General features: G+C 41.3%; 1 protein-coding gene across 1 annotated transcript in view; it reads right to left on the bottom strand.

Annotated features, from left to right (window-relative positions):
* The window catches only part of LOC126198762 (transcription factor Sox-5-like), a 1065309-nt gene extending 1039493 nt beyond the window's left edge, over positions 1–25816 (bottom strand). Inside the window, exon 1 of the mRNA XM_049935319.1 lies at positions 25720–25816. The gene's annotated coding sequence lies outside the window, so the exon portion shown is untranslated. The remainder of the gene's footprint in view (positions 1–25719) is intronic.
* Positions 25817–26029: the final 213 nt, after the last annotated feature.

Genomic DNA, 26029 nt, shown 5'->3' with positions numbered 1-26029 from the left:
TTTACAACTGACTCTGCTGTACTGTGATTCTAAGGCGCCAAGTCTATTTTCGTAAGACAGAATTTAGGAGCAATTCTGTATGGTCATGGAGCGAGTGAGTCAGTACATGAAATTAACGTCAGAAAAGTAATAACAGATCAAATATAATGTACACGAATCCTATGCAGATGACAAGCTGAGAGTATGTGTTGGCATAATCAAAATAAAACAAAAGAATAATCTTAATTTTTTTCTAGAAACTACCTGACAGGTTCAGAAGGAGTGAGCGGTGAGGAAATTCTTCAGTTTGGACTTGAAAATGCGAGGATTATTGCTAAGATTTTTTGATTATTATCATAGGATACTGAAAACGGATGCTGCAGAATACTGCAAGCCTTTCTGCACAAGAGTCAAATTGATGCGACCCAAATGCAGACCAGATATCTGTTTAACATTAACTGAGTGAAAGCCTCTAAGTAATGGAAATAAGCTCATACTGTTAACAACAAACAACATTAAGGAAAATATAAATATTAAGATGTCCACGTCAGAATTTCCAGACTCTTGATTAGGGGTCGGCAAGTTGTTCGTGAACTTACATCACAAATCACTCGAACTGGCCGTTTGTGAGCCAAAAATACCCTATGTGAGTCGGAAGAGTAATAAGCGAATAAAAATATGAGAAATAGACTGATTTTCGTGTTGAACTATCATTTATTTTCTGTACATTCTATACTTATTTCAATATGACATTTAATATGTAACGTTACGCACCTACACCTAAATACTGCAGTCGTATTAACGGAATAAATGGAAAAATGAAAGAAAGCAAGTGGAAGAGATCGAAAAGCACACCACCACAGGATTCTCTGTCAGTGGTAATCAGCGGTCTTCGAACTGCTGAAGACTGCTGATCATACCGTTCGCTACACGAATGTTTATATCAATACTAAGGTACTGCCAAATGATTCTGTGTCATTAAGCAATACTCGAGACTTAGCTTTACCAATTGGGTTCCTACATATAAACTTTTTAACGTGCAATTTAAACAGCTATGCAACCGAAATCAACAAATTACATCAGTAAATAGCCCAAACATCAGTAACTCATTATAAGATGTCGTCATCATCATCATCATCATAATTTGAACATAGAATGCCCGATGAGCTTTCCTCCTCATTGATCCCTTATTGAACTTCTACTGGTGGTTTTGCTGCTGCTGTTCTTCTTGTATCTGCGAGTCGAGTGGAACAGGAAAGGAAATGACAAGCAATGGTACAGGGTATCTTCCGCCACGCATCGTACGGTGTCTTGCGTAGTATGCACGTAGAAGCAGGTGTAGACTGCGAAGTGGAAACGCGAAAGAACAACCACAGTTAAGCAAACACATTTAAACCGAGATCAGGCAGAGCTCATATACTGACTGACAGGGGCCGTCTTTATTGTAGAGGGAGGTTGAGAAAAGAAAGAAAGAAATAACCGTATGAAATCGCCGTAAGGAATCACTCGTAACTTACTTATTGTTTGTATCACCATAGCAGTGCATCCATTCATAAAGCAGTCCAGGAAAGTTCAAGCCGAGTCGTAAAGGTGAAGGTTAGACGCACGACTTATTAATGTCCACTAACAGACGTCCGGATACTTTTGATCAGGTAGTGGGTGTTTTTCGACCAAACGGGTACGTGGTTATGGGACCCCACTCTGCTACTAGCACGCCCGTGTTTAGTCTGGGCACCAGCTGTGCATGGTCCGCTGTCCACATTGTAGACCAGTAACTCCTGTGTAGCATAACGCCGTCTTTGTGAATAGCAGCGACCACCGCTTTGTTGCTGGACCGGGACGTCTCGGAGGCAATATTTCCCGTCAGACACCGACTGTGTCATAAACATGACACCAGTCCCGTGCATATGCTCGCGTACTAGCGGCTAACGTTTCTCGTAACGAAACAGTGGCTCGGCGACAAATATTTAAACGCCGAGAAAACAAGCGTGTGTACCATTCTTGCGCGTTTCCTGCTCATTGATAAATCCGGCGCTTTGAACTTCTGCCCAAAGGCGCGGAGGGCCGTGTGTATAGCGATGATATCACTTGGGCGTCCGTTTCTGCCACTCAGAGACGACGGGAGCGAATGGTTGCGGGATGACAAGCGCCGGGAAACAGTGCGATGAGCCACCTGACGTGGAGGGGCGGTGTTGACGTTAGGCGCGGGCAGTTTGATGGCCCACTCCTCCTGCCCATTGCGCCGAGGGCTCGCCGCCCGCGGCCGTAAATCATCGCCTGGTTGTAAACAGCTGTTCCGTGAGTGAAAGCTGCCATTAACGACTGCCATAAACCGAGCACTGTGGCCACGAACTGTTTTAATTGCGGCGCAATTTGCCGCCGCAACGCACAGGGCCGAGGAAGACGCGTGAAAATTTTGGAGTCCTCGGAGGAAACGAAGAAACAAGACGAAAGGGAGCAGAAGGGATCAAAAGCGCCGAAGCGGGCTTCGAGGCAACGGTGCTCAGGTAACAATTGTGTGCCACTTACCAATACAAACATTTCATTTCGTGTAGAACGAATACCGTGCCTGGGCCAGGGCTCGTATAAATAACACCCGTGGTAGTAACACGGCTTTATAGCCGACACAATTATCTCTCTTGCGGAGAGGCGCTAACAATTCTTTAAGGCACAAAGCGTGAGGCAGTGGGGCCAGGGCAGTCAGTCGCCTACGTTCTCGCGCTGCTGCACCCAATGAGTCGGCGGTAATTCACCGGATCCGTAATGAGACGGTTCGGGAATCGTATCCCGGTCGTAGAGGCACTGAAACGAGGCGTGGCCTTCCGAACGCATGGAGAACTCGTAGAGTGTCGAATTTTTCCTATCAGCTCTTGGTCAGCACTACTGATAACGCAATCGAACAGCATGCCACAATTTCCTATGTCTCACAAACATTTCTAGAAATGACAGAAGGGATAAGTCGGCAAAAATCTTGTGACTGACCGGAGGTCGGACCATAGAGCTTTGGAACCGTAGTCTGGCAACTTAATCACCGAGCGACGAATCGACATACTTACTGTGCGAAACACTACGGAGTTAGTTGAGAGGATTCCTTTTATTTCAGCATATTTGCTTCATTCTCGTTCCACGAATGGACGCCGCCTGGGAAGAAAAACTGTTTCTGCGTATCTACGCAAGCTATCTCTACTCTAATTTTGTCCTCACAAACATTTACAGGATTGAAATCTAAGAGACCGAAAAATATATCCCACCCTCCCCTCCCAGAAAGCAGTTTTTGGAAGTTTTGAAACATCCTTGATTTTCTTCATACTGATTGAATTTGAAGCTCTGTGGCCCGACATAAATTTCCTAAATGAGAGCGATGCAATTCTTCTTCCTTTTTTAAAAAAAGAAAAGGGAAAAATGCACAGAAAAGAAACTCGAAAAAATCACGATTCAACATATAAGAATTCCGAGCGCTCGTTAAGTACAAAACGTGCGAGCCTCCACTTATCATAATAGCCGGTAACTGACTGCACAACGTAGAAGTTTTTGTTTGTTTTTAGATCGTAAAGCTTCTGGTTCGAACATCTCAAGCAGAAACTTTTTTTAACTTAAATGTAAATGTTAATTAACGAATACCGTAACGTAATTTCGTAATAAAAATTGCGAATAACGAGATTCGGAAGTGTTAGGATTTAACATCCCGTCGACATCGAGGTCATCGGAGACAGGGCAACAAGCTCGGAATGTTTCAAGGATAGGGAACGAAATCAGCCGTGCGCTTTCAAAAGAACCGCAGCGGCATTTGCCTGGAACGAAATAGGAAAATCACGGAAAACCTAAATCTGGTGGTTTGGTTGGTTGATTGGGGGGAGGAGACGAAACAGCAAGGTTATCGGTCCCGTCGGATTTGGCAAGGATGGGGAAGGAAGTCGGCCGTGCCTTTCAAAGGAACCATCCCAGAATTTGCCTGAAGCGATTTAGAGAAATCACAGAAAATCTGGTGGCCGAACGCGCATTTGAACCGTCGTCCTTACGAACGTGAGTCCAATGTGCTAACTGCCTCGCCACCTCGCTTGGTAGCGAGCTTCGAAATCACGAAACTGGACTTCTACACTATACATTCAGCCACTAGTGACTACGTCAATAGGCTCGAAGCATTTTGTACTTTTTTCGAGTTTGAGAATTGCGCATTACTGCTTTAGGAAATTGATGCCAGGGTACTGAGCCTCAAATCCTGTAACCATGATCGAAAAGGACCAGTCAGAGAGTTTTCCATTTCAGTCACGTGAATAGATTGCAATGTGACATTGGCTGTTGTAGAGCGGCTAGCTTATGTAGCTACATTTATTTCGCCACTAACATCGAATTTCGAGTTTTCATGTATTTTTAGTTTTTGAAAATGACCCTACTCACAGCCATTTTGACTTTTTAATTTGAAGTGTGGAAGCAAAAGTATGTTTCCAATTTAAGCTTCTCAGACTGACATGCAAGCAGAAAGCAACGTGGGTGGAAACAGTAGAAAAATTCATTGACACAAACGACCGAGATATATATTTACTGCAGAGTAGCAACACAGGGATTAAGTCACATTTTGACCCGTTTAACCTGGAGTATGGTAGGGAGATGGCACTGCCGCAGTCCGCAGCTGACTGCACCCCATTTTCGCCATCACAGAGAGTGTCGACGGCTTTAAAGAAACGTGGCCCAGTGCGCATTGTAGCTAGTGGAGATTGGCCTTATGGTTAGCAAACAGTGTTGCATTTTATTTTCGGTATAAATCCGTAGACGTCAGATCTTATAGAGGAGCCCAGTGTGGATCAGACCACTATCTAGTAAAAATGAAGTCTTTCTGGCCATGGAAGAATGCGAGGAATGATACAGGTAACATAAATAAAACGAACCAGACTGAGAAAGATGAAAATTTACCTTTTAATATTGACAGCCTACAAGATGAAAGTTTCAGAACACTCTTTGCGGCCAGGATGGAAAGGAAACTGGTTGGATCATTTGAAGGAAGTACAGAGGAAATATATGAATATATAAAAACTAATATGAAAATCATAGCAACAGAGGTGTTGGGTAAAAAAGATAGCAACCACAACCGTGCAGCAGAGTGGTGGTCAGAGGAACTAGAGGTCCTCGTTAAAGAAAAACGAAATGCGTTCCTTCAGTGGTTGAATGATAAATCAGAAGAAACAATATCAATATACAAGGAAAAGAAGAATGAAGTGATGAAAAAAATAAGGATGGCAAAAAATGAAGCATGGGAAAGAACATGTGCCAAGGTGAATAGCAAATTAGGATTTGGGAGAGCAAAAGAAGCATGGTCAGTATTAAAAGGGCTTCGATAGGATATAAAAAGCGAAAGTAATCTCCAACTGATAACACAAAAGGAATGGGAAGAGTATTTCCTAAAATTATTAAATGAGGACAGAGAAGAATATCTAGAAGAAGGAACAGTGTAAGAAAAAGGACATGAAGATGATGAGATCCAGATTTTAGAAAGTGATGTACTTCAGGCGTTGAGAACAGGAAAGAATGGTAAATCACCGGGACCAGGCAATATCAATCTGGAGTATCTGAAATATGGTGGTGACAAAATTGTGAAACTGATAATACAGCTCTTCAACAAAATGATACATGGAGATTCAATACCCAACGAGATGAAGCTAGGTTACATTAATACAAATTTAGGAAAGGGGATCGCAAAATTTGTTCAAACTATTGAGGAATTTGTGTTACAAACACATTAATGAGAATTTTTGCGAAAGTAATTAAAAACAAAATGGAAAAAAAATTTTAGATGCCAAGAAGAACAATGTGGATTCACGGCTGGGAGATCATGTGTAGACCATATTTTCACATTACGACTGATTTTGGAGAAACATAGGGAAAAATCAAAAAATATAGGATTAATTTTCATAGACCTAGAAAAAGCGTATGATACCGTTCCAAGGAAATTACTTTGGAGAGCACTACATATGGCAAACATAAAAACCCTTCCTTGATTAAAATAATACAACAGATGTATGAAGATAACATTTGCCAAGTGAAAGTTGGTAATTAACTTTCACAGAAATTTAGAACAAGCAAAGGCCTTTTACAGGGCTGTGCCATGTCACCATCATTATTTAAAATCTATATAGATACTAGGCTTAGAACATGGTCTCGTAAATGTAATAGTATGGGATTAGAAATAAGAGATGGAGTTTACCTACATCATTTACTGTTTGCTGATGATCAAGTAGTCGTAGCACAAGATGGGGAGGATGCTAACTATATGTGCAATCAACTAGCAGTAGCATACAAAACTTGGGGTTTGAAGATTAATTACCAAAAAACAGAATACTTGACTAATGATTCAGATGAGCTATACATTGAAGGAAAGAAAATCAAAACGATAAACACTTTCTGTTATTTGGGATCCATTTTAGAAATCGAGGGAAAATAAGAGTCAGAAATCAATAATAGAATTAGTAGCGGACGGAGGGTCATTGGGATGCATAGCTCAGTCTTATGGAGAAGGAATGTAATGAGCAGACTAAAAAATTAATATACAAATCCATATTAGAGAGTGTGGTTCTGTATGGAACGGAGACCTGGACAATTAACATGAAGCACATTAAAAAATTACAAGCTCTAGAGATGGACTTCTGGAGAAGATCGGCAAGAATCTCCAGGAAAGAAAAGATAAGGAACACCGTATTAATAAGGAGAATGGAAATAAAATAAAGAATATATGACGCAATGGATAGGAAGAAATTACAGTGGTACGGGCATGTACGACGAATGGAGGAAAACAGAATACCAAAATTGATACTGGAGTGGGAACCGGAGGGGAGAAGAAGAAGAGGACGACCTATGACCACCTGGCTCCAAAATGTACAGCACACAATGAGAATGGGCGCAGAGGAAGAGGACACACAAGATCGAAACACCTGGAGGAATATTTTGAAAATATAGTTTAAGAACGTTTATTGTTTGTATTGTAATTTCCAAGTAAATTATTATGTTGGAGATAAGCCTTTGTAATGAGGAAAAGCTCAAAATAATAAAAAATAATAAATCCGTCTGACATTCAACACTGTCTTGATGATGCTTGGTTGAGCAGCTGTTTTGAAGAAAATAATGCTTCCATGTAACGTTAGGACTCAGCGCTTTTGTATGGCGAACAGGTCTACCTTCGAAACCTTACTCCCAAATTGGAATGGTGAAATAGACTAGGAACCTGGAAACATACAGTCACTCAACCACATTTCTTGAAGATCAAATTATGAAACTCAAAATACAGCAATTTGTGTTGAGATATTCCACGATCTTTCAGTTCTGTCATAATTTTGTCATTATTAGAAGCATTCAGCTCTGACAAGTTTCCATTGATTTCTGCACATCGTCTGCTAAAGAGGACAACACGTGCATCTGATGTATGCAGTAGTCCTAGCTGCAAATCGAAGTTCAGCAGTGATATTTACAACAATGTGCCAAAGTGGTGTTTGGAGCCTATACTTGTGGATATTCGCTTTTGTCTCCAAGGTCACATGACGTCAAACTTACTGAAAACGTTCCGAGAGCGATAATTGCAACATTGACCCCCTGTTCCACGAGATCCCGCTGTATCAGCACGAAGCAGAGTCACAGGACCACTTCCCGATTTCTTCTCTATTGTTCCATTCTGTAACAGAACGTGGGAAAAATGAAATTGTGAGTGTTTCCCTCGTATTTTATCACGACGATCGTTTTTCTCTCTCTAGCTGGGAATCAACACGTTGTCTAGGCATTCGGAGGAGAAAGCTGTTGATTATAATTTTGTGAAAAGATCTTGCCGCAACAAAAAACGCTTTGTTTTAATGACTGCCATCCCAAGTCGCTTATCATATCCATGACACTCTCTCCCCTATTTTGCGATAATACAAAACGAGTTACCCTTCTTTGAACTGTTTCAACGTCTCCGTCAATCCTTTTTAGTAAGCATCTCTCACCGCGCAGCAATATTCCAGAAGAGTATGGACAACTGTAGTGTAGGCAGTCTAATAAATTTGTTCCATCTTATAAGTGTTCTGCCAACAAAACTCCGTCTGTGGTTCGCCTTCCCCACAATATCTTCTTCGTGATGTGATCCCTTGGTATTTAACTGAATCGACAACCGTTAAATTATGTGACTTATCGTGTAACCGAAATTTAACGGAACTCTTAGTATTCATGTGGAACATCTTACACTTTTTGTTGCCGGCCGGAGTGGCCGAGCGCTTCTAGGCGCTTCAGTCTGGAACCGCGCGACTGCTACGGTCGCAGGTTTGAATCCTGCCTCGGTCATGGATGTGTGTGATGTCCTTAGCTTAGTTATGTTTAAGTAGTTCTAAGTCTAGGGGACTGATGACCTCAGATGTTAAGTCCTATAGTGCTCAGAGCCATTTGCACTTTTTATTGTTTACGATTAATGTCCACTTTAAGCAATATACAGATATCTTGTCTAAACCACTTTTCAAAACGATCTGATCTTTTGATGAATTAATTAGGCGTTAGACGACAATATGATTTGCAAACAATTTAAGAGAGCTGCTCAGATTTTCTCTTACATTGTTCTTCCTAAATGTCAGCCTGAAAGCACTCCGCGCAACACACACACACACACACACACACACACACACACACACACAAACATTCACGGAATCTCGGCTGGGTCCACTATTTTTCTTTCCACGCATACACGGAGTTCAGTTCAAGGTTGGATCCACTATTTTTTCCCGAATTGACTTGTTCGGTGTCCTGGTCCTTCTACAACTGCCTGCATATGTCATTGTAAACATATGAGGACAGGACTATGCCCTCCCTGTGAAGCACTCCTGTGTTCAAACCAGCCCTCTGATTGAGTGGAGCTCTAATTCACATAACAAAACGAGAAGAAACTACCTTATTTACCCCCATTTCATACCTCCCGTTGGTCATTACATTGTAACAGGTTGCATAGAATGTAGGCGTCACATAATAAATTTGCGCCTGGACTAAGTTGCGTGAGGCCTCTTTGAATTAATTAAGAAGGAATAAGTTAAAACACCTGAAAAGATCAGATTAACTCACTACGTTACGTAGCTTACAAATACTAATTCTTCATCAGTGGCAAGGTCGAAACTAATGAGGTTAAGATCATTTTTCTTGTATTTAGTTTATTTGTTTTCACATCTTCAACAGGAAAGCAAATAAAACATGCCCACAGACTCTCGACTGTTTCCTTCCAACGTAATGAAAGAAAATATAGTATCTGCCTTGTATCTACTGTTCCTGTAGCGCTGCCGACATGAAAGGGATGCATGGTGGAAACACAGCCGCATGTGCTCTCTGCTGCTTTTAGTGGCTCAAAAAACTCGTGTTCGTCGTCTTTGCTCAGCCGGAAAGACGAGGAGAGGTTGTGTCGTCGAATTACAGATCGCCATTCTTCTCACCAGTGTCCACGACTAAGTTGCAAATCCCTTCGGAGTTTCTCACAGAGTGAGGGTATGCGACACTGTTCACGACGATTCGTCCGTTGAATGGGTAGTTAAGCTCGACGCTTGCTGTTATTCGAGTGGAGTAGGCAATGCGTCACGTCTGACTTTCACTCCTCTACATTCCGTTCATCCACAATAAAAGCAAACAACACAGCACAGACATCCACACGCCACAGATCAAAGATACGCACTCGACATTTTATACCATGCCGGAAGGAGGTAAGGGCGTAACACCTCACTGGGACCATGCCAAGGACGGCATTGTGTTAGTCTTGCATCTGCGCCTAACGTTAGTTTCCTTAGTATGAGACTGGCTTCAACTAAATAGATGATACCGGGAAATTTACAGCAAATTTTTATGTCATCATAGATCTGTCGGTCACCTATGTGCTGTTTAAGATCAGAGATCATTGTACTCTGCCAGGTGCATAAAATATTATAACGTTAAACGCTTTGGTTACTTGGTTGCCCATACTGATAAAATATATCAAATACAATTGTGATGGGACAATATGGGAATTACGTGAATTTTTGGGTTACCAATTAACGATCAAGCAGGACAACACATTACAGTATATATACAACAAAATGCACGCCGTTGGTTGTCAGCACAGATTTAGATGCACATGCGTATTTCGTAGCCAATTAACTACTCTCATTCTTAACGCCTAGTCATAATGTAAAAGACCAAGCGACCACTAATACTGAGAGCATTAAAAACGCGCGCGGAGGGAGCGGGGGGGGGGGGGGGGGGTATTCTCTGCTTGGGCGATAGTTGCTCAACTCAGAAGTGCACAAAAAAAAAAAAAAATGTGTGTGAAATATTATGGGACTTAACTGCTAAGGTCATCAGTCCCTAAGATTACACACTACTTAACCTGCCCGCATCTCGTGGTCGTGCGGTAGCGTTCTCGCTTCCCACGCCCGGGTTCCCGGGTTCGATTCCCGGCGGGTCAGGGATTTTCTCTGCCTCGTGATGGCTGGGTGTTGTGTGCTGTCCTTAGGTTAGTTAGGTTTAAGTAGTTCTAAGTTCTAGGGGACTTATGACCACAGCAGTTGAGTCCCATAGTGCTCAGAGCCATTTTTGAACTACTTAACCTAAATTATTCTAAGGACAAACACACACACCCATGCCCGAGGGAAGACTCGCACCTCCGCCGGGACCAGCCGCACAGTCCATGACTGCAGCGCCTGAGACCGCTCGGCTAATCCCGCGCGGCTCAGAAGTGCACCTCATAGGCAGTTCGACATTCAGACCCGTACTTCACCCGCATATTTGAGTACTGAATAGCTGTGCTACGCATTTAGTGCAGTGGGTGGAGACGAGTTTTGCGTTAGAATTGCTCGAACTCGATCCCGAGTGTAGGTGTATTTGTAATTTTGACTACTCAGTATTGATGTAGCATACAATCTGCTTCTTAAATTATACAGATCCTGCATCTATAATTTTTTATCGCTGAACTTAACAATCATTGGTCAAAAAAATGCCAGAAATAGCCATAGGGAGTAATAACGAGTTGAGAATAAATTACCTGCAATAGGAAGGAAATAACTAAAAAGCTTACTAATGTCGATACGTTAAACATACCTACTACATTCAGTAAGGGGTAAGTTGTAACATTTTAAACACACCATCAGTAACAGCATATCAATGGACCGGAAAACATGGAGGAATGTGGAGTGTGGAAGAGAACAGAGTAAACATTTAAAAGCAGAATATTTCTTTATAAGTGGAATGATATAAACGATTTTATTCTAATTTCTGTGTTGCTTTTAAATAATAGTAGTTTTTTGTATCAGACTTGCTGCAGTTGCTGTATAACAGTTACCCGCCGACATAGTCGAGGGCGATAAAGCGTCGCTTCCGGGACGGGGAGGCGCGCCGTCCCCGGGTCGAGTCCATGAGGACAAGCGTCGATGTGCCGGCCCGACTGGATGTGGTTTTTAAGCTGTTTTTCTCGTACTCCTGGGTGAATAACGGGCTAGTACCCAAGTCACGCCTCACTTACACGACTCGCAAACATTTAGCGAACTGTCGCTCACTTTCACATGAATAGACAGACATTTGGGTTACATTTTCCGCCCCGTGAAGGAGGAAGGGGGGTGGGGGCGGGGGGAGGACATGTTAACGGGGTGGCAACAGGAAGGCACCCGGCCATCCCTTAAATTAACCATGTCACATCCGTTAATAACCATGGCGAACAATTAACTGACTGTATTCCCACGTGCCACTCAGCAGTGTGTGGAACGCTGAGCGTATAAATATACGTCACTAAGTACCTCCTATATGTAAGTGTCTGAAACCTGGTGTAACTAAACGTATGGCTGTAATCCTCGAATCTGTTTCTTGTATATTGTTCTCATGTTCTGTCTATAGGGTACTTAAAAGATACACACAAATATTCAATTCTCTATCAGTATCTTTTGAAGTAATTCTTACAGGGCGTACAAAGGAAAATTTTATTGTTAATTTATATACATAGCCATTAATATGGATTGAAATGAGAATATCCCAAATGTGTACCAACGGCGATTTTTCATTTACTTTTGTGTTACCAGTTGTGTTAACCAGTAGGGTTCTTGTAGCATATTACCTCTGCGAATCCGGGGCTACATTTACGTCTTATTTACTCGTTTCCGTATACAAGGATCTAAAATTTGTTTTATTTCGGAAACTGTCCCTTGTTAAGACTATGTAACTACGTACCAGGATACGCTATAAACCTACATATACTATTTATTGTCAAAAACAACTGTTGTGTATCATTCCAGTGTTTAGATGGTTGTATGGCCACGTTCCGAAAAGCAATAAAAATATAAAATAAATAAACAAATAAATCATGCCAACCCTAAGCCGTACAGAGGTACAGGAAAAAAAGAGGAGGAAGAAAAAGAAGAAACTGTGTAACAAAAAAGGAGCCAGTGTAAAATTGGAAAATAAAACAAATAACAAATAGTACTCTAACTCCAGTATTCTAAGAGAAAACTATGCCCATTGCATTAACTGTGTAGCACAGTTATAAAGTATTGAACGATGATAATTGTCAAACCTGTGATTGCAGTGTTTCGAAATTGTGTTTCTTTGACTCCCATTTTCTACGGAAAATGTGCACGTGACGCAAGTTTAGCAGAGAGATTTTTGTACTGTTAATGTGCTAGACATCGCTTGAATTTATCTACATTAGTATTGTCTGAGTAGAGAAATCATGTCAATAGCTTAGCTGTATGCTGCTTGAATTTGGTAGTAACATTTAATAGCGTTAATTTTAATGAAACTATTATGTACGTGATGGTGATGAATTTGAAGGGACGCAGCTCAGAAGCAAAAATGATCACACGAGTAGAAGGTTTCATCTTCCGGAGGCGCTTTCTCGTGGTAGAGGACAAGTTCTGTGGCGCCAGAGATACGTGTCAGTAGTTGCAAACCTTTAGAAGCAACGTTCCGTCTGTCAGCGGACTGAGGGATCGTCCGCAGTGAAGGCTGTCTGCGCCGAGAGCGCTACTCGGCGCCGGAGACCGGCGTGACGTCACTCTGCTGGAGAGCGCGGCATCTCGGCCGGCCGGGCAAACCTGTTGTGTTGGCTAACCCTGCTCGCCGGACATAATTAGCCGCGAATTAGCAATGCAAATGAGCGATGCCGCAGCGGCAGAAGCAGCTAATCTCCGACCAGTGACAGCATCTCGGCGAATTAAGACTCTATCGGCGGACAAAAAACAACAGCCCGCAGCCCGGCCGCCGCCGCCGCCGCTGCTTTAGTACTCGGACCACGTCCTCGCAGACCGCTTCTCCCTTAATGCGGCGTCGCTCGGTTTTCAGTCGCGAACTTGTCGGCCGGGGCCAGCGGCTATGATTGCTGCCCCGAGCACTCTCTTCGCTAACCTCTTGTTTCTCACGCCCGCGTTCCGGCATGCTGAATGGGTTCGCCAGCGCCTGTCGGGTAGGTGCTTTCTTTCCTCGGTGCCAAGTTCTCGACTTCCTTCTTGATACCACCGAGATTTCCAAAGCTATAAAGAAACTAATTTGTTACGGCTGCGCGTAGGTTACGTAGGCTAATCTCCTCGGAACGTAACTCAACGACCGTGTCCTGACGCACATCTAATACATTCGTATTCTGCTTTAATTCTTGACCCGCCGCCTTCCCCCCCCCCTTTTCCCCCCTCACTCGCCACCCGCCTCTCTGCCCCCCCCCCCCCACCACCACCCGGCAGCCGTTTCGTCGTAGATCCTTCCCATCCTGAAATTCCCTCTGCCGCTACAGCGTAATGGGAACTCCACTTTTGATTTGCTTCCCGAAGGAGGCGTGTACAGAATGACTTAGACAAAATTTCTAGTTGAGGCTGGCTGCAGAGCGACTCTACTGCCGCTAACATGCATTCCGGATAAGGACGATGAAGATAAAATTAGAGAGATTACGGCTCGTACGGAGGTATATAACAGTCGTTTCTCCCTCACTCTGTTTGCAAGTGGAACAGAATAGGAAATGACTAGTAGTGGTACAGGGTACCCTCCGGCACACATCATATGGTGGCTCGCGGAGCATGTATGTAGATGTAGATATTGTGAATAAAGTCGGTTGAGGCTGGTCTAGAGTGGCGTTTCTTAAATTGCTGTGTTTTACAGAGAGAGACATGGTGATCTACACCGTGTAGGGTAGACCGAGCTTACTTGACTTAAGGGGTTCCTTACTATACGGCTACTATTTCTTACCACAGCGTCCACTGGCTGAGCTGGGTGGTAATGTGCTCGCCTCCCATGCAAGCGGGCCCGGGTTTGATTCCCCGCCGGGCTGGAGATTTTCTCCGCTCGTGGACTGGGTGTTGTGTTGTCCACATCATCATTTCATCCTCATAAACGGCACAAAAGTCGCCCAATGTGGCGTCGACTGAAATAATTTGCATTTGGCGGCCGAATTTACGCGGATGGGGCCTCCCGGCCAACAATGCCATACGCTCATTTCATTCTTTTTTTTCCCCTGCCACCGCAAAGGTAGAGCGACGTGCTAGTAGCGAGTGTATGTGAGGGTGCACCATCCACCGTAATTTCAGTCTGCTCGAAAACGTCACGAAGTAAGGATCTCTGTTCAACCTTTTCCTGACTAATGAGCAAATTTTTCGATCGTAATTTTTTTTGTTCTGGTGAAGCAGCAGATCGAATTGAGACGCTGCTGATGGCATTTTCTCGAAAGAGTGGTTAGCTGTAGTTGCATGCATGTATCATAATCTTTTATTTTCGATGTATGAGATTGGACTGTATCCATTTAGTTTCTGATATCCCTTTTCAGCTAGTTGGCGTAGTTAGATATGGTGCCTTCTGGCTTGGATATACCAACAAGCCACGCGATGAAGATCAAAAGGCATACCACCCATAATGTCAAGGGCGGACTGATCATCCTGAGTATATTCAAATGGCCTTGTTTTGGTGAAGTACTATGCCCGTCTCTACCCTGGGAAACTGTCGAAAACGATGACAACGAGATTCACTTGTTCCTGATGGTCAGAAAGGGGAAAACTGGAGATGGCTAAACGAGGATGACTCGGTTTGCTACGACCAAAGTAAAATTGTTCTAGAAGTAGAACCCACCTATTCAAATAAACGAGCGTCCACCTCTTGCGTTTGTTGTTGATTTAAAACACTGAATGAATTCTGTTTGAGTAAATAATACACATAGCCATAATAATAAACAGAACTTAATTTTTTAGAAATACTCATTGTTTGTTCTTACATTTAATTTCTTACTGTTACGTATACATTTAAGCAGAATATAGTTTTGTGTAAGTATTTCCATGGGGAATTTATTTTTTGAACAGTTTATTTTCCGAAAAGTAAATTACCCCGAGTTTTGATAAAATGGTTTATCTCGAAAATTGATGTGTTCTGCCTAAGTACTCTTATCTAGATTAGCTTATTCCAACTCATCCTGGGGAATGCCAACCAACCATACACCCACGGGACTTGTGTTATACAATCTCTACAGTCACCCTCTATCTTCAGGAGTTCTGGGAACCGGGGTGATGTAAAACTTTTTTTGATGTGTGCACAAGCGTAATAAAAGTACCAAAGTAGTAAAAACTTTTTTATGTCTCTTACTAGTTCTGCTATTACCAATGTTGCCTGTAATCGACAAAGTATACGAACATGTACATTGCACTTAAATGGTTCAGTGAACCGTTATGGGGGTAAAAAAACAACTGTCACCACCATGAACACAATATTTTCATATAATTACAAATGGAAAATAGCTACAGACAAACTACGCAGATACTAAAGTCTGCCAATAACTCCTCAGAATTGAGATTCACTAGAAACACAGAACAGGCACACTACGGATGATATGTAACCATTGTACCTAAAGGTTGCCGATGGGAAATGTGGACATATGGGTAATTCGTGCATTCAATATAAATTATCTCAAATGCGAGCTATTACTCAGTGTGACAGTATTTTGTATTGACGACAGAACGCTAAACTCTAGCTTTCTTTTTAGTCAGTGTCGTTTATTTTCTGTCCTTTCCAATACAGAGTCTTAGTTTCACTCGATTGTAACTCCGCGCAACACACTGTAACAGATTGTGCTATTTTCGGTAGCTTTCCGTTTTGATAAGGCCACAAAAGTCACCTCGTTCCATTCCACTACATTTCTGAAAATATGCCAAAAATTTTACATTTGTCGCGGCAAGTTCTCCTTCTCCACAATCAGACGTTATCTGATGTACGAAGTGAACGTGAGCTTTTATTCCTCTTTGCGACAGGCATGAGTAATCGTATAGCACTTAACAGTATCTCATGCGAATAAATAACACGAAATAAATTATTAATTGTTCGCGGCCTGCATTTAGACAATCGTTGGTCAACCTCCCATCCCCCTCTGTTCTCCAGACATAGGAATTCTCTTGGTGTCTTATGAAAGTAAATATCCTTCAGTACTTTCAAGTGTGTGTGACAAGTCATGACTATATGGACGATCCGAAATGGAATCCCGATGTCTGCCTTTCACAGACATTGGGGAAAATTCAGTGATAAGTCAATGGAGGCATGTTTCGGAATATTGAAAACAGCATGATAGAAAGAAGAGCGTATCAGTTGCCTGGCAATCAGATAGCAATAGGTACTGCGAGTCTGGAGCAATATTCTTCTTTTTTTTATGGTGTTTTGACTACTGATTCACTTAATATATATACATAACGTGTTTTTGTCGTTGCCAAGATTTCCACTTTTACCAAAATAGTGCAAGGTATTAATCTAACCGAGGGACCAAAAGCACCCTTTAACGCTAACACAGAAATGTGTCAGGTACATGGGTACACATGTATTCAACAACCTGCCAGATATTGAACAAACTGCCAGAACACATTATAAGGCTTGTAGTAATGTGGTGAAGTTTAAGAATGAATTAAAGATAATTCTGTTGAGTAACTTCTTTTGCTCCATTAATATTTCCACAGATGATTTTAAAATTAAATTTTATATTTTCTAATTACCATTAGTGTTTTAATACAGTGATATTTCTGAGTCTTAGATAATTTCACTGCATTGCTGTTATAAAGATGTACAACGTTGACGTCCTTCCTCACGACCGAAGATGTAAATCTTAACTGGAACTCAATGGAATTTCATGTACACCCTACAAAACAAGTCCCCTAGAAAAGGATCTCTTTAGAGATGCTCGACATGGGTAAAAAACGACTAATAGATTTTGCAGTAGAGACTACAATGGTTCGATAATATGCAGATACGACGGTTGTGGTCATTTCAATTGACCACATCTATAACCATCGGAGTGGGGCACCGTTAGCCTATAAGAAGCAATCTCTTTGTGGAGCCAATACTTATTCTAAAAAAATGAACATGGTCCTAGTAAGTGTTTCATAAATCTTTGCAGTTTCCATAATTTGCATTGCCACCATAATATTCTTTGAAAACAACGAAATGTCAGGCAAAGCACTTCTGAAAACTTCGCTTCACTTCCTAGCTGTAGGAATGCTTCCACCGGTGTTCTCCATGCGTGAACGGGTCTTCAATACGGAGCAGTGTATACACTTCACCACTGAAGGTTATTTTCTGTATTCAGCTTGTTTAGAAGCGATTTGTGCACCAAAGTAGTACTGTTTTCCTTGACTTAGTTTTTCTTATAAGCAAAAAGAAGGAGAAACCAATAATTATTGATAATAACAAATCTCTTTAATGTATCTTGCCTCAGTTATTTGGTTCTTCCATTGATGGGTTTGCTAAATGAACCTTTTCTATGAAGTCTGATGCAGTAAACGCAATAGCTCCAGATCCCAGTAGTACATTTTTGCTTAATGCCACGAGTGCAAAAGCTGCGGTGGGATCGAAAATTTGCCCTCTTTTGAAGTTTAAAGCCCGATATGATGTCAGAACAACGCAACAGCACAAAAATTAGAGACCTATGAGTCCACCTCCCCAGAAACTAACCCTGAATCCGAGTCTAGAGCAGTCTATCTGACCACTCTCACTTCGGAATCTCTCTGTCATTAATATCATGCTTTTGTAAGCCATAAATACAATTTTAATTCCTTCATTTATTATTATTATTATTATTATTATTATTTCTCTTTCCTGTCTCAGACGTTATGTCTGGTTAAAAATGGAAAGTGACGCGGACCTTGATCAAGCGTGACTTCCTTTTAACTGTACGGTATATGTTACATTGCATTTAGGAACTTTCGGGTAATTGAACATGTATCAATAATTACAGATTTCTGTAGTTGTATATATACGTTTGGATGTAGCTGTATTGCGTTGATGTACTGGTGGATATTGTGTGGTACGACTCCTGTAGTTGATAGTATAATTGGTATGATGTCAACTTTATCCTGATGCCACATGTCTTTGACTTCCTCAGCCAGTTGGATGTATTTTTCAATTTTTTCTCCTGTTTTCTTTTGTATATTTGTTGTATTGGGTATGGATATTTCAATTAGTTGTGTTAATTTCTTCTTTTTATTGGTGAGTATGATGTCAGGTTTGTTATGTGATGTTGTTTTATCTGTTATAATGGTTCTGTTCCAGTATAATTTGTATTCATCATTCTCCAGTACATTTTGTGGTGCATACTTGCATGTGGAAATGTGTTGTTTTATTAGTTTATGTTGTATGGCAAGTTGTTGATGCATTATTTTTGCTACATTGGCATGTCTTCTGGGGAATTCTGTATTTGCTAGTATTGTACATCCGCTTGTGATCTACTGTTTCTATTTGTTGTTTGCAAAGTCTGCATTTATCTGTTGTGGTATTGGGATCTTTAATAATATGCTTGCTGTAATATCTGGTGTTTATTGTTTGATCCTATATTGCAATCATGAATCCTTCCGTCTCACTGTATATATTGCCTTTTGTTAGCTATGTGTCGGATGTGTCTTGATCGATGTGTGGCTGTGTTAGATGATACGGGTGCTTGCCATGTAGTGTTTTCTTTTTCCAATTTACTTTCTTCGTATCTGTTGATGTTATGTGATCTAAAGGGGTGTAGAAGTGGTTATGAAATTGCAATGGTGTAGCCGATGTATTTATATGAGTGATTGCTTTGTGTATTTTGCTAGTTTCTGCTCGTTCTATAAAGAATTTTCTTAAATTGTCTACCTGTCCATAATGTAGGTTTTTTATGTCGATAAATCCCCTTCCTCCTTCCTTTCTGCTTAATGTGAATCTTTCTGTTGCTGAATGTATGTGATGTATTCTATATTTGTGGCATTGTGATCGTGTAAGTGTATTGAGTGCTTCTAGGTCTGTGTTACTCCATTTCACTACTCCAAATGAGTAGGTCAATATTGGTATAGCATAGGTATTTATAGCTTTTGTCTTGTTTCTTGCTGTCAATTCCGTTTTCAGTATTTTTGTTAGTCTTTGTCTATATTTTTCTTTTAGTTCTTCTTTAATATTTGTATTATCTATTCCTATTTTTTGTCTGTATCCTAGATATTTATAGGCATCTGTTTTTTCCATTGCTTCTATGCAGTCGCTGTGGTTATCCAATATGTTATCTTCTTGTTTAGTGTGTTTTCCCTTGACTATGCTATTTTTCTTACATTTGTCTGTTCCAAAAGCCATATTTATAGCATTGCTGAATACTTCTGTTATCTTTAGTAATTGGTTGAGTTGTTGACTTGTTGCTGCCAGTAGTTTAGATCATCCATGTAAAGCAAATGTGTGATTTTGTGTTGGTATGTTCCAGTAATATTGTATCCATAATTTGTATTTTTAGCATGTTGGATAGTGGATTCAGAGCAAGGCAGAACCAGAAAGGACTTAATGAGTCTCCTTGGTATATTCCACGCTTAATCTGTATTGGCTGTGATGTGATATTATTTGAATTTGTTTGCATATTAAGTGTGGTTTTCCAATTTTTCATTACTATGTTTAGGATCTACTTTGTATATTTCCAATATTTGTAGTAACCATGAGTGGGGTACACTAGCAAAAGCTTTTCGGTAATCAATGTATGCGTAGTGTAGCGACCTTTGTTTAGTTTTAGCTTGATATGTCACCTCTGCATCTAATATCAGTTGCTCTTTACATCCTCGTGCTCCTTTGCAACAGCTTTTTGTTCTTCATTTATAATTTTGTTCTGTGTTGTGTGTGTCATTAATTTCTGTGTAATGACTGAAGTTAATATTTTGTATATTGTTGGTAGGCATGTTATGGGGCGATATTTTGCTGGGTTTGCTGTGTCTGCTTAATCTTTAGGTTTCAGATAAGTTATTCCATGTGTAAGTGTATCAGGGAATGTGTATGGGTCTGCAATGTAACTGTTAAATAATTTAGTTAGATGTGAATGTGTTGAGGTGAACTTCTTTAGCCATAAATTTGCTATTTTATCTTTTCCAGGGGATTTCCAATTGTGCTTAGAATTAATTGCTCGGGTTACTTCATGTTGCAAAATTATCACTTCAGGCATTTGTGGTATCGTCTTGTATGTGTCTGCTTCTGCTTGTATCCACCGTGCATGCCTGTTATGTTGTACCGGATTTGACCATATGTTGCTCCAGAAGTGTTCCATGTCTGTTATGTTTGGTGGGTTGTCTATTTTAATGTGTGTTATCTATTGTCTGATAAAATTTCATTTGGTTTGTGTTGAATGTTTGGTTTTGTTTCCTTCTATTTTCACTTTTTTTGTATCTTCTAAGTCGTTTGGCCAATGCCTGTAATTTCTACTTCTTTTCATATAATTGCTCTATCGCTTCTTGTTGTGAGATTTTACCTAACACTTTTCGTTTTTTGTCTGAGATTTCATTTCTTATAAATTGTGTTAGCTGTCCGATGTCTTTTCTCAGTTTTTCTATTCTGATCTGTAGCCTGTGTTGCCATGCTGATTTTGTGGGTTTCTTCTGTGTGTTGGTTTGTTCTGATCTCTGCCTAGTGTGTATATTTAGTGTAGTGAGAGCTCAATAAACCAGTAGTTGTAACTCTTCCGTAGTTGTATTTTCATTTATTTTGTTGTGTATCATTGTGTTGATACTTGTTATTGTTGTTTCGATTTGTGGGTTATTTGGTGGTCTATGCAAGAATGGTCTAATGTCTGTATTTGTGTCTTTGTATTCTATATATGTTAGCAGTTCGTTACATAGTTATTGCATTGCGTTTGGTTCTTTACCCCAGTTAGCTTTGAATCTGTATTTGCCTTAAAATAGTGCACAACAACGCTATTGTCGACGGTATGTGCTGCGTGTATCTTTTGGAAACATACTTGTTCTATTTACTCCACGGCAGAACAACTATGTCCACCTTATTCTTCGCCCTCAAGCTTGCATTTAGTACTGAACTGTTCTGTCTCGGATTTGTTTTTGGCGACTGGTCCCTGCGGAGGTCCGGGTCCTCCCTCGGGCATGGGTGTGTGTGTTTGTCCTTAGGATAATTTAGGGTTAAGTAGTGTGTAAGCTTAGGGACTGATGACCTTAGCAGTTAAGTCCCATAAGATTTCACACACATTTGGACATTTGTTTTTCCGCCAGTGTTACTTTTACGTCCACAGTGATACACAGCAGTACTGATGCCGGCCGCGGTGGCCGAGCGGTTCTAGCCGCTCGGTCCGGAACCGCGCGACTGCTACGGTCGCAGGTTCGAATCCTGCCTCGAGCATGGATGTGTGTGATGTCCTTAGGTTAGTTAGATTTAAGTAGTTCTAAGTTCTAGGGGACTGAACACCACAGATGTTAAGTCCCATAGTGCTCAGAACCGTTTGAACCATTTGAATCCAGCAGTACTGACGAACAGTTGGCTGACATACACTACCGGTCAAAAGTTTTCGTTCATCTAACACAACTATGGATTTGTGATAAAAACAGAGATTTCGTTTTGAATATTCCATCATATCCTCTTTCTGATAATAAAGAAAGTACAGATATGTACTGGCTATTTGGCTGTTTGTCAGCATAGAGGGGGAGGGCGATGATTATTCTTTACTTAAGACGGTTCCGTTCTAAGAGGCCTCATTCCTTCAGCTGCCTGTATAGTAATCAGTTCGCATTAGTTTACAGTACATCGTGTGGGTCTAGCAGCGTGTTTGTATACGTGATCAAGTTCATAACATATTACCTCCCAAGGGGACGGAAGCAGGAGACTGGAACTGAAAAACCTGCTGTAGTTGTAGCTCTGCGACAGGAAGGCTATTCTAGTAAGATAACAACAACGAAAGCTATAGTGGTGATTGAATTACAGCTGTTCAAACAGATTGGTACCATTGCAAATGTTTCACAAACTGGAAGACGCTGAGTAACATCATACAGACAAGATTAGTTCATATGTGAGGAGAGTAAACGTCAGAGAACTCGCACTGTGCCTGAAATTCGCGAGAACAGTATGGGAGCAGCTCCAATCTCTGTTTCAAGAGTGCAACGCCGTCATCCTGAACAAGGTTTAAAGGGCTGCATAGCGGTCAAAAAACCTTTATTATGCAAATAAAATAAGGTGAAACAATTGCGACATAAAAGCTGGAGCGTGCAGTAATGGTCCAAGACGTTATTCACGGACGAATCTAAGTTCGACGTATTTGCAAGCCATCGTTGAATGTTTTGCATCGAGTTCGTGGAGACGGTGTGAAGAGTCAGTGTGTGACGCCAGCGGTGAAGCGTGATGGATTTTCGGTCATAGTGTGAGGATGTACTTGCGGGTGATAAAGTCGGCGATCTAGTGAGAATTCGTGGAACGTTACAGAAGGTAGAATATCACAGGATACTGATCAATAATGCAGTTCCATCTGGCAGCAGACTTACTAGTCATGGGTGTGTTCTGCAGCAGGAAAATGATCCAAACATGCTCCTAAATCATACAGAGCGCATGTAAACAGAAAAATGTGGGCAACTGATGAAGTCAGTCACCTGACTTAAATCTCATTAAACTCTTACGGGATGAACTTGACAGGGAAGTCAGGAAAGTGAGGACATCTATTGAATAATTTGTACACGTGTTGGACTGAAATATATGCAGAAACACTTCGAAATCTTATCTCTAGACTGCTAATAATTTCTGCAGTTGTCCTAACGCTAAAATCTAAACCATATGGTGCTGTACTTGATGACAGAGAGAAAAAATACTTATTTTGTTGGTCTACTTAATTTGTACAGTGAGTTTGTATACTAAAATAAAGCATACAGTTTTAAATCGTCAATGGCGGTAAACGTTTGGCCGGGTAGTGAACACTTGGTGTATGATTTCACTGAACGTCTGTGCTGAGCTGTTCCCGCAGCGACGACGAGCACACCGCAGTCCTTTTGCTCCTGTACACAGACTTCCACGAGGTGCTGGATGTGTTGTATGGTTTGGTGGTTGCATATTACAGTCTTTTTCATTGTTGCGATACTATTTCCACGGAAACGAATGTAATCTGGGTAACATATTTAATACATTATAATTACATCATTACTCTTTAACGAACCGTCGGAGACCGTGCCTCCCTTACACCAAAATACTCAGAGGGTATTCCTGAACAACCTGTGAAAATTTGTAGGTGGAGTTCAGGTTCACGCTATATATGGTTAGTTAGTTAGTGTGTACGTGCGCACGTGCGTGTGTGTACAGTTCCCTGCGAAAGATGAAGTGTCGTGATGAAGTGTTGTATTATTCGATGTTACAGTTACACATCTTTATATTTTTTCGAATCAATTCTACTACCTTTGAGGAACGTCTCTTTTACAATTTCGTATTTTCCATTTGCTTTCCAACTCGATTTAGTATTCAAGTTTCCACAATTCAAAACATAACTTTCTCTTAAGAGGAGACTACACTTCCATACCCGCTAGGCGAGCCCTGCTTGTTAAGGCGCCGTTCCGCGGAAGGGTCCCAGCCCCGGGTGTAATCCGCCTGGTGGATTAACGACGAGGAACGGTGTGACGACCAGCCTGGATGCGGCTTTCATGCGGTTTCCCACATCCCACTATGTGAACAGCGGGATTGTACCCAAATCCCACCTCAGTTAAACGATTCGCAAACGCTTAGCAAACTCTCGCTCACTTTCACGTGAATAACGCTGATGCAGAAATTTGGGTACAAATATTTCCACCCAGGAGGCAGCGAGGTGCCGATGGGAAGGTTATCTGGCATCCCCTTAAACTAAACACGCCAAATCCGTTAATAATCATGCGGATCCTACACCGGTGCGGGACAAAGGCACCAGCAAAAGAAGGAAAAAGAAGAGCATACCCTCAAAATCTGTGTGTTCAGGTAGAAAAGTTGGACAACTTGATGCTTACCACTCGTACAGGTGATGTGTTGTGAGCTTCACTTGATTAGTATTTGGCTGCTAAACAAACTGCTGTTGTTTCTTTTGTGCTCACAGTGACCTGTGGGTGTCAGTAAAACATCGTGAGTTTTGCTTTTGAAGAACTGTTTGGTACGATACGTTATTTATAGACTATAGTGTGATTCCTAGCAGAGTTTACTTACGTTTTTTTTTTTTTTTTTTTGCAGTCATTGCCGAATGCTGGTTGTTATTTTAGTGCTGTGGCTTGCAACCAGAATTCTCCAACGAGTTTTTGAGGTTATGTTCTACGCAAAAATTAAATACAGACGTTGCCTTAACATCCCTGTGATCCACATGACATACTATGTTGATATTCATTGACTTGTGGCTGATTTCGTGTCACAGCCGCACGGGACATATAATGCACGAAAAAGTAAAATCCAACTGATCCATGTAATGGAAAAAAGAAAAGAATTCATAACATGGATAACATGGATAAAATGATGTGTGTTATCTTCCAGAAACAATAAAAGATACACCTACTAAAGCTGCACGACTGCGGTGAAAGGAATTTGGGGAACCAAACAAAATGGTGTTTTTGCAAGAAGACGGACCCTTTCAATTCAGTTTTTTTTTTCAATGTTTTGAACGTTGCTGCGTTTCAGCAACGGTTAGAAATTATGAATGAATCCAAAGCAGCCAACTTGTTGCAACAAAAGGTGGTTTTATTCAACCTGTGACCATGGTTACGACGGATGCAGATCCTTATTCCTGAGAAGTACAAGTACTAACGTTTCCCATTGCAAAAACACCAACTAATGAACCGGTCTGACATTTTTCAAAAATGGTTCAAATGGCTCTACGTGCTATGGGACTTAACATCTGAGGTCATCAGTCCCCTAGACGTAGAACTACTTAAACGTAACTAAACTGAGGACATCACGCATATCCATACTCGAGGCAAGATTCGAACCTGCGACCGTAGCAGCAGCGCAGTTCCGGACTGAAGTGGCTAGAACCTCTCAGCCACAGCGGCCGGCTGACATTTTTCCAATGAAAACATATGCTGTTAGCGCATATCATCTTATACATTATTAAATATGCTGGCTGCTATGATCAGGTTTTGTCAAGTAAGAATAGTTAAATTCCAGAAATAAAACCAATCAAATAAAATGTCACCTCATGTTACGAACTGCACACCGTAACTCGTAACATGACGTGACATTCTATTTGATTGGTTTTATTTTTGAAATTTAACTATTCTTTTTTGACAAAACCTACCTGATCGTAGCAGCCAGCACATTTGATAATGTACACGATATGTGCGCTGAAAGCATATGTTTTCATTGGAAAAATGACAGACCGCTTCATTATTTGGTGTTTTTCCAATAGGAAATTTTAGTTACTTGTACTTCTGCAGAATACGAGTTTACGTCCGTCGAAAGCATGGTCAGAGGTTGAATAAATTCATCTTTTGTTGTAATTAATTTACTCACTATTATTTTCCGGGAGCACTGAAACAGAGCTTAAAATTCGTTATGCTGAATATATAAATTATGGTATTTTGTTCAAACCTTTTCAATGGATGTTTGGAGGGGTACGTAACTCGATATGACTCCTAACAGCCACCCAGTGCGTCGTATCGTGGTAGACCGGATCGGATGCAGTTAAGGGCGGGCGTTGGAGTGCACGGCTGTCTTTCAACAAAGGCGGCGTCGGACTGGAACGCCGATCGTGAGCGCTGCAGGTAGCGCGGAGGAGACAAAGGGAAGCGAACACTTGTCGTCGCCATTGTTCGACACTTGTTAGCATTGTGTCCCGCGCCGAGGACAAGTGTGCGCCTGCGAGCAGCGCCCCTGGCTGCGAGCTGTGCCGCTGCGCTCC

Source organism: Schistocerca nitens, chromosome 8 (assembly GCF_023898315.1).
Source record: "Schistocerca nitens isolate TAMUIC-IGC-003100 chromosome 8, iqSchNite1.1, whole genome shotgun sequence".
NCBI lineage: Eukaryota > Metazoa > Arthropoda > Insecta > Orthoptera > Acrididae > Schistocerca > Schistocerca nitens.
Note: the sequence above shows the minus strand (reverse complement) of the source record. Positions and strands in the feature narration are given on the sequence as shown.